The following is a 10,562-nucleotide window of genomic DNA, read 5'->3' as shown; positions in this document are numbered from 1 at the left end:
CTCTTTTACTCAGCTGGCCCACTTGTGCCTCCAAATTTCTAATAGAGGACCGTGTTTTATTCATTAAACTTAAAGTGGCCTTAGATAGATCAGAGACTATGTTTGCTAAGCTAGAGGGGCTCTACTCAGAATTTTCTGTCTGTTGCTGAGAGGATGATGGAAAAGGCTTGTTATTGCTAAACCTGTTTCTTCCACCATTATTAAAGCCTTGTTGAGGCTTTTGTTGATCCTTCCATGAGAAATTTGGATGATTTCTCCATGATGGATTATAGGTGTTTCCATAGGCTTCACCCATGTAATTCACCTATGCCATTGCAGAGTTCTCAGGATCATAGGCTTCTTCTTCAGAAGATGCCTCTTAAGTACTATTGGATGCATTTTGCAATCCTTTCAGACTCTGAGAAATCATGTTGACTTGCTGAGTCAACATTTTGTTCTGAGCCAATATGGCATTCAGAGCATCAATCTCAAGAACTTCCTTCCTCTGAGGCGTCCCATTAATCACAAGATTCCTTTCAGAGGTGTACATGAACTGATTATTTGCAACCATTTCAATGAGTTCCTAAGCTTCTGCAGGCATTTTCTTCAGGTGAATAGATCCACCTGCAGAATGGTCCAATGACATCTTAGAAAATTCAGACAGACCATCATAGAATATATCCATGATGGTCCATTCTAAAAGCATGTCAGAAGAACACTTTTTGGTCAGTTATTTGTATCTTTCCCAAGCTTCATAGAGGGATTCACCTTCTTTTTGCCTGAAGGTTTGAACATCCACTCTAAGCTTGCTCAGGTTTTCAAGAGGAAAGAACTTGGCTAAGAAAGCCGTGACCAGCTTATCCCAAGAGTTCAGGCTATCCTTAGGTTGAGAGTCCAACCATATTCTAGCTCTGTCTCTTACAGCAAAAGGGAAAAGCATAAGCCTGTAGAGCTCGGGATCAACCCCATTGGTCTTAACAGTATCACAGATCTACAAGAATTTAGTTAAGAGCTGAAAAGGATCTTCTGATGGAAGTCCGTAAAACTTGCAATTCTGTTGCATCAGAGAAACTAATTGAGGCTTCAGCTCAAAGTTGTTTGCTCCAATGGCAGGGATTGAGATGCTTCTTCCATGGAAGTTGGAATTTGGTGTAGTAAAGTCATCGAGCATCTTCCTTACACCTCCACCATTGTTATTGGGTTCAGTCATCTCTACTTCTTTTTCAAAAAATTTAGTATAGTCCTCTGCAAAGTGTTGTGTTTTAGCTTCTCATAGCTTCCTCTTTAGAGTCCTTTCAGGTTCCAAATTAGCTTCAACAAGAATGTTCTTATCCTTGCTCCTGCTCATGTGAAAAAGAAGAGAGTAGAAAAGAAGAGGAATCCTCTATGTCACAGTATAGAGATTCCTTTATGTGAGTAGAAGAATAAGAATGAAGGAAGAAGAAGAAAAATTCGAACACGAAGGAGAAAAGAGGGTTCGAATTTTAAGATGAAGAGAAGTGTTAATAAATGAATAAATAAATAGAAAGAGATGAGAGAGAAGAAAATTCGAATTTTAATTAAGAAAAAAGAAAAATATTTTTGTTTTTATTTTAATTATTAGTTAAAATCCGAAAATTAAGAAAAGGAATAAAATAAAATTAAAATTTGAAATAATTATTTAATTAAAAAAAGAAAGAATTTTGAAAAAAAGTGAGGAATTTTTGAAAATTAGAGAGAGAAAAGTAGTTAGGTGGTTTTGAAAAAGATAAGAAATAGCAAAACAAACAAAGAAGTTAATTACTTAGTTGAAAAAGATTTGAAAATCAATTTTGAAAAGATAGGAAGTTTGAAAAGATTATGAAATTGATTTTGAAAAATATATGATTTGAAAAAGATATGATTGAAATTTATTTTTGAAAAAGATTTGAAAAGGAAATCAGAAAGATTTGATTTTTTTAAAATTAAAATTGATTACTTGACTAACAAGAAACTAAAAGATATGATTATAGAATTTAAAGATTGAACCTTTCTTAACAAGAAAGTAACAAACTTCAAATTTTCGAATCAATCACATTAGTTGTTAGAAAATTTTTTGAAAATTTGAAATGAAATTAAGAAAAAGATTTTGAAAAACAATTTTTAAAATTTTTGAAAATAATAAAAAAAATGAAAAAGATTTGATTTTTTAAAAAGATTTTGAAAAGATAGGATTTTTTTTAAATTGAAATCTTGACTTAACTAACAAGAAACAACTTATTTTAAAATTTTTTGACTAAGTCAACCCAAAGATTTCGAAAATTATGAGAAAAATAAGGAAAAGATATTTTTATTTTTTTGAATTTTTAATGAGGAGAGAGAAAAGCACAAAAATGACTAAAAACATGGAAATTTTGGATTAAAACAAATGATGCATGCAAGAACACTATGAATGTCAAGATGAACACCAAGAACACTTTGAAGATCATGATGAACATCAAAAACTTATTTTTGAAAAATTTTCAAGAAAAGAAAAACATGCAAGACACCAAACTTAGAGATTTTTCATGTGTAGACACTATGAATTAAAAAATGCATATGAAAAAAAACAAAAGACACAAAACAAGAAAATATGAAGATCAAATAAGAAGACTTATCAAGAACAACTTGAAGATCATGAAGAACACCATGCAAGAGTTTTCGAAAATTTTTGAGAAAAATAAAAATATGCAATTGACACCAAACTTAAAAATTGACTCTAGACTCAAACAAAAAACACAAAATATTTTTTTTTATATTTATGATTTTATTAAAAAAATTTTGTAATTTTTCGAAAATATTTTTCTTGGAAAAACAAAAAAGAAAAGAAAAATTTTGAAACTTTTTTTTTAAAATAAAATAATGGTTGAAACAAAAAGAAATTACCTAATCTGAGCAACAAGATGAACCGTCAGTTGTCCAAACTCGAACAATCCCCGGCAATGGTGCCAAAAACTTGGTGCACGAAATTGTGATCTCAATGGCGCCAACAACTTGGTACGCACAATTGTAATATCATTCTTTTTCACAACTTTGCACAACTAACCAGCAAGTGCACTGGGTCGTCCAAGTAATAAACCTTACGTGAGTAAGGGTCGATCCTGCGGAGATTGTCGGCTTGAAGCAAGCTATGGTCAGCTTGTAAATCTCAGTCAGGCGGATTCAAAATGGTTATGGAGTTTTGATAATTAAAAGATGAATAAACATAAAATAAAGATAGAGATACTTATGTAATTCATTGGTGGGAATTTCAGATAAGTGTATGGAGATGCGTCATTCCTTCTGAATCTCGACTTTCCTATTACCTTCATCCAATCCTTCAAACTCCTTTCTATGGTAAGCTGTATGTTGGGTGTCACCGTTGTCAATGGCTACTTCCCGTCCTCTCAGTGAAAATGGTCCTCTACAGTTTCCCGCATGGCTAATCAGCTGTTGGTTCTCGATCGTGTAGCAATAGGATTTACTATACTTTTGCGTCTGTCCTATGACCTACAGTCGTGAGTTTGAAGCTCGTCACAGTCATCCCATCCCAGATCCTACTTGGAATACCATAGACAAGGTTTAGACTTTTCAGATCTCAAGAATGCTGCCAATTGATTCTAGCTTATACCACGAAGACTCTGATCTCAAGGAATTGAAGGCTCTGTTGTCAGGAGAGGCAATCAAACGCATGGACTAGGAATCCAAGAAATACACACTCTAGCTTTTGCAGGTAGAACGGAAGTGTTTGTCAGGCACGCGTTCATAAGTGAGAATGGTGATGAGTGTCACGGATCATCACATTCATCAGGTTGAAATGCGAATGAATATCTTAGAATAAGAATAAGCATGAATTGAATAGAAAACAGTAGTAATTGCATTAATACTCGAGAAACAGCAGAGCTCTACACCCTTAATCTATGGTGTGTAGAAACTCCACTATTGAAAATACATAAGTAAAAATAGGGTAGGTATGGCCGTGAGGCCAGCCCCCAATATCTAAGGACTAACAATGATCAAAGATGTTCCAAAAGATCGTCCAAAGATAGATAATACAATAATAAAAAGTTCTATTTATACTAAACTAGTTACTAGGGTTACAGAAATGAGTAAATGATGCAGAAATCCACTTCCAGGCCCACTTGGTGTGTCCTTGGGCTGAGCATTAAAGCTTCCACGTGTAGAGGTCTTCCTTGGAGTTAAACGCTAGTTTGTAACTTGTTTCTCGCGTTTAACTCTGCTTTGCAACTTGTTTCTGGCGTTTAATGCCAGAATAGGGCAGAAAGCTGGCGTTAAACGCTAGTTTGCATCATCTAGACTCGGGAAAAGTATAAATTATTATATATTGCTGGAAAGCCTTGGATGTCTTCTTTCCAACACAATTGAGAGCGTGCCATTTGGACTTCTGTAGCTCGAAAAATTCTATTTCAAGTGCAGGGAGGTCAGAATCCAACAGCATCAGTAGTCTTTTGTCAGCATCTGAATCAGATTTTTGCTCAGGTCCCTCAATTTCAGCCAGAAAATACCTAAAATCACAGAAAAACACACAAACTCATTGTAAAGTCCAAAAATGTGAATTTTGCTTAAAAATTAATAAAAATATACTAAAAAGTGAATAAAACATACTAAAACTATATAAAAACAATGCCAAAAAGCGTATAAATTATCCGCTCATCACCTATGTACTTATGGATGTTCTTGGGAGATTGATTTGCTTGTGACCAAGTAGATAGTGGCATTCATCTTAGTTGCATTCATATAGGTAGATTGCATTTCATGATTCTCATTCTTTTGTACTCCTTTGGTCTTTGGCTTTCCTTTAGCATGAGGACATGCTATAGTCTAAGTGTGGGAAGGTTCATAAACCCCATTTTTAGGGTTTATCTTATATGGATTTTGAGGGTTTCATCAATGGTTTTTCACACTTATTCATATAAAAATGCATGATTTTGTGTTCCATTCCCAACTTTGCTTCAAGGATAAAAACATGCTTCTTTTACACTAGATTAGATACATTTTAATCCTCCTCTGTTACCACTCGATGCCGTGATCCGTTTGTTAAGTGATTTCAGAACTTATAGGGCAAGGATAGCCTAGAAGGAGGGGATGAAGCATGCATAAAGGGAAGGAGCATAGAAAAATGAAGCTTTGGAGTTTTGGGCAGCGACGCGTACGTATGCCTTGTGCGTACGCATGGATGCGCACTACCAAGATCGGCGTGATGAAGCCAAAGCCAGAAGTCGGCGCATTTGCATGGCTAAGCCAAAACCTTATGGACGCGCACGCACGCTTGACGCATGCGCGTGGATCGTAAAGCTCCAGGGACGCGTATGCGTGCTGTGCGCGTACGCGTTGATGCCGCACGTGATTTTTAAAGAGAAAACGTGACCAGCGATTTCATGGCAGTTACAGACCCTGTTTGGAGCAGAATTCTGGCGGAAAAAGGCCTAAGAAGACTAAGGATTAAGGGATCCACATCCATTCACTCATTACACACATTTTCTAGATATTTTGGGGAGTTAGTTACATTTTGTAGAGAGAGAAGCTCTAACTTCTCTCTAGGATTTTACTCTTTCCATATCAATTTCTCTTGGATTCCTTTGGTGAGATCAATTGCTAATTCACTTTTACTTTGATTCAAGTTGTAGATCTACTCTCCTACTCTCAATTAGTATTCTTTTGATTCATTCACTTTAGATCTTAGATTTGTGACTTTATTATTTTGATTTTGATCAATGAATTGAGGAATTTCATTTAATTGTTTGATTGTTGATGATTGCTTGAAATAGATACCTTGAATTCAATTCCTTTTTCTCAATCTCATAATGCTTCTCACTATTGCTCACCAATTGTTTGAGGAAATGACAACCCTAGTTATGGAGTAGATTCCTCTTACTTGGCTTAGGGGTGGAGTTGTTGGAGTCATTTGAATAGTTAATATCATTTGTTAGTTATCAATTGAGAATTGCTAATTGACTTGTGTATCACAAAAGCTAGATTCCTTTAAGGTTAGGCTAGGACTTGTGACTCAAGTTGATTACTTTCACTAGACCTTCCTCCATAATTAGGGGTTGGCTAAGTGAAGCAATAATTAATTGTTGTCACAATTGATGGGAGCTATAATGATGGAACTTCCATTGCTCACCCTTAGCCAAGGCTTTTATCATAATTGATTGTTGTTCATTTTTGTTAGCTTAAATTCTTACACCAAACTCTCAAAACCACAAAAGACTTCCTAATCAATGATCTGAAATCTAAGGCAATTCCTAGGGAGGATGACTCGGGACTAATACTCTCGGTTATAGATTTTAGAATTGTTTGATGTGAAATTTACGTGTTGGTTGGACTATACTCACGATTGGATTTATTGATAATTTCTATACCGACATAAAAATTCTCACATCAGACTCTAAGGACTAGAACCATAAGAGCAGCAATCTCTGATCTGGAAGATCTGACCTTGTCTGTGGCATTTTGAGTAGGATCAACAAAGAGATTGACTAGCGCGCGCTTCACCCTCTCCCAGATTGATCTAGTCCGTTCGGATGTTTTGTCTGGACCTGGGGAGATTAATGATCCTGACGTTAGGATTTTTGCTAGTAAAGAATTTTATAAAGTTGTGTTGTAAGTATAGATTCTGAGCCAACAGAAATCCCTTCGTACAAACGTTTTGGTTGTCACAAGTAACAAACCCCTAAATAAATTGATAACCGAGTATTTAAACCTCGGGTCGTCTTCTCAAGGAATTGCAGGGAGGTATGTTCTTATTGTTGGTTATGAAAAAGTGTATTTTGGGGTTGAGGTGAGGAATGAATATGGCAGATAATTTAAATGGCAATTAAAATAAATAAATACTGTAAAGCAACCCCTTTGGCAAGGTATGAGAAATTGGAAGTCCAGACTTAGTTATTCTTATCAATAATAATGAAAGTTGAATCTTAATTCCACTTAGTTAACCTTTGCTAAAGCAAAGGAAAGTCAAGGGACTAATTAGTTGACATTCGAATCCTATTTATTTCCTAAGAAAAGGTTGGGATTATTGAAGTTCAGTTCAATTAGCAAAGATAACAGTTATCAATTATATTGAGCTAAGATAGCTCCTGAGTTACTGATTTCTTAACCAAGACCAAAAGGAAAGGAAATTAAATCTGATGGAATAAAAAATGTCTTCAGATTGGGAATAATCAATATCATAAACAAAAGAAAGCAATATTAAACTGAAATACCTCAAATATCATTAAATAAGAAAATCATCATGAATGTGGCATAAGCCAAATAGGCAACCTAACTAATATAAGCATTCAAGTATCTGAAAACAAGAGATAAATGTAAAGTAAAAGAACATTGAACCTGATGAAGAGTCGAATTAAATCCTAATTTCTAAAAATCCTACCTAAATCCTAAGAGAGAGGAGAGAACCTCTCTCTCTCTAAAAACTACATCTAAAACTAAAAAAGTGAATTATCAAAGCATGATCTGAATGGATGCATTCCCCCACTTTATAACCTCTGTTCTATGCCTTCTGGACTTGGATTTGGGCCAAAAAGGGCTTCAGAATCCCCTATGAGCATTTTCTACAATTTCTGGTGCATGGCCTCTGTCATGCGTCTGCGTGGGTCACGCGGTCGCGTCAATTGGAGTCTTCCTTGTCGCGCGGTCGCGTCAGTCATGCAGCTGCGTCATAGGTGTTCTTCTTTAGGCACGCGGTCACGTCAGCCATGCGGCTGCGTCGCTTCTTCTTCGCGCTTGACATGCGGCCGCGTCGTCCATGCGGTCGCGTCGCTCCAGTTTCTTCACAAACTCCGTTTTATGCTTTCCTTCCATTTTTGCATTATTCCTTTCCATCCTCTGAGCCATTCATGCCCTATAATATCTGAAAACACTTAACACACATATCAAGGCATCTAATGGTAATAAGAGAGGATAAAAGATAGGGAACTTAAGGCCAAAGAAGCATGTTTTCAATCAAAGCACATAATTAGGAAGGCAAATGTAAAACCATGCAAATAGTATGAATAAGTGGGTGAAGAGTTGATAAAATCCACTCAATTAAGCACAAGATAAACCATAAAATAGTGGTTTATCAACCTCCCCACACTTAAACAATAGCATGTCCTCATGCTAAGCTCAAGAGAAGCTATAAAGATGAAGAGGAATGGTAGAAAGTATGAAATGCAATCCTATCTATATGAATGCAACTAAATGCAAAAATTTTTCTACCTACTTGGTGAAAAAGTAAATAAATCTTTCAAAAACAAATATGAATCAAATTCCACTAATTCAAACATACAATAAAAAGCAAGTAAACTTGTAAGAAGATGGCTCATAAAAGCAGGGAACATAGAATCAAGCATTGAACCCTCACTGGTAATGTATATCACTCTAGTCTCTCAAGTGTCTAGGGTCAATCACTCTACTCTTCCCTAGTCATGCTTTCTAAACTTTGTTCTTCATCTAACCAATGAACAAATATTTAGCATATCAATGCAAACATTATGAGGTCTTTTAGGGTTGTAATGGGGCTGAGGTAAAGGTAAGGATATATGTATGGCCAAGTGAGCTTTATAAAGTGAATCCTTGATTAGTCTAAAATCTCACCTAACATACACATACTTTATATAAATTAAAATGCTTTACCTAGCTACCCAAATTTTTCCCACTTTTGTATTACATGCTCATGTATCAAACATATTTTTGAATTTTGTTCTATGTGCATTGATTCTTTTTATTTTGCATTTGGGGTATATATTTTTTTTCTTTTTGTATCCCCTTTATTTAAATACTTGAAATTTTATTTTATTTTATTTTTTTATATGCACATGGTAATTTAATTACTTTGATTTCACATGAGCATGCTTCCCAAAAATTTTTATTTTGAAATATCTTTATTCTTTTCAACTTTCTACCTTGTTTCTATCATCCATGTTCCCATAAAGTTTTCCCACACTTAAACAATTACACAATTTCTATCTTAAGCTAATCAAGGAATCAACTTAGGATTTTTATTTTGTTTTTCTGCTTAAGGCTAGTAATGCGGTTTATAGAACAAGAGGGGATTAAAAGCTCAAGGGGCTAACAAAAGTGATGTAAAAGGTGGGCTAATTTGGGATAAGCGAGGAAAAATTCAAATGATGGCTTCAATCATATGCAAGTATGTAAATACACTAAATATTGGACATATAGACTGGAACAAAATACAGATTGCAATCATAGAGAAGTAAAACACACAAGAATAAAATATCATGGTTAAATAATGTAACCATATAAATAAGCTCAAGATCTCACGGGTTGTGTGTTCTTTGGCTCAAAAATCATGTTCCAAATACAACTTCAAACAAATTTAACAAAAACTTTTCAATTTAAATTAGTGAAATACTATAAAAATTTCTTGAAAAAGAAAATATTACTTCAACCAAGTAGTAACTAAATGCACAAAATCAAATAAATATGCAATCAAATATGCAAATGCAATAATGAATAAACAAAGAAAATAAAATAATGGTGTTGAAAAAAAAGAAAATAGCTAACCCATGGAGATCGGTATCGACCTCCCCACACTTAAACATTGCACCGTCCTCGGTGCATGCTAAGATGTGCAGATAGACGGGTTGTTCTGACTGATGCTTTTCTCCAAAGATTGTGCAGATGGACTTGCCTTCTCTCCCCATGTAAACGTCTTCCGATTCCCTTCCGGGTGGCCATCCTGAAAGAAAATAGGGAAGAAAAGTAACCCAGAAATAAAGATAAGAAAATAAATAAAGTATGGTTGGGGTAATGCCAAATGATAAGGGTCTCATTTACATGGAAGCTTCAACATGTACGTGAGAAAATAATAGAGGCCATGGCATGCCAGTGGGACAAAATGTACAACAATGGAAAAGAGAGTGGGGAATGAAAGACAATGTAAGTTCAAGCCAATGTAAAAGGAATGCAGGTATAAAAGATTGACATTGACAGAAAATGAACATTACCCAACATTGTAAAACAAGTCACTAAGCACCAAAATGACACCAGAAAAGATACAACAGTTAAATAAGAAAATCAACACCAAAGGAAAAAGAAAAGAAAAATATGCTCTAAATTAAAATATAATGAATGAAATATGCAAATAAATTAAGTAAAATAAAATGAAAGATAAGAAGAATGAGAGGGGAAAGAAGTGAGTAAGAAAGGAGGGAGGAAAAAATTAGGATTGGGGAAGACAAGATAAGATATTTGGTAAATTAGGATAAGCTGTGCGGCGCAAGCGACGCGGACACGTAGGGCACGCGGTCACGCGACTTGCGCTTTAAGTTAATCGACGCGGTCGCGTCGGTCACGTGGTCGCGTGACACATGTTATGCTTCTGGCGCGAGTGCTGCCTCGTGCCTACACAACTCTCTGTTCGAATTATTTTATTTGCCAAATTTGGGGTGACGCGATCGCGTGGGGCATGCGATCGCGTGAGTGGGCTTTAGAAGGGAATGACGCGGACGCGTGAGCCATGCGTCCGCATGGGTAGAATTGTGCGTTCAGCATCATTCCAGCACCACTCTCTCACAATAATTCGTTGTGCACCCTTTTTACGTCGAAAATCATGGCACACGGCCGCGTGGGTGACGCGGTCG

The sequence above is a fragment of the Arachis duranensis genome, chromosome 9 (assembly GCF_000817695.3).
Source record: "Arachis duranensis cultivar V14167 chromosome 9, aradu.V14167.gnm2.J7QH, whole genome shotgun sequence".
Taxonomy (NCBI): domain Eukaryota; kingdom Viridiplantae; phylum Streptophyta; class Magnoliopsida; order Fabales; family Fabaceae; genus Arachis; species Arachis duranensis.
The sequence above is the reverse complement of the archived record's forward strand: the minus strand, read 5'-3'. Positions refer to the sequence as shown.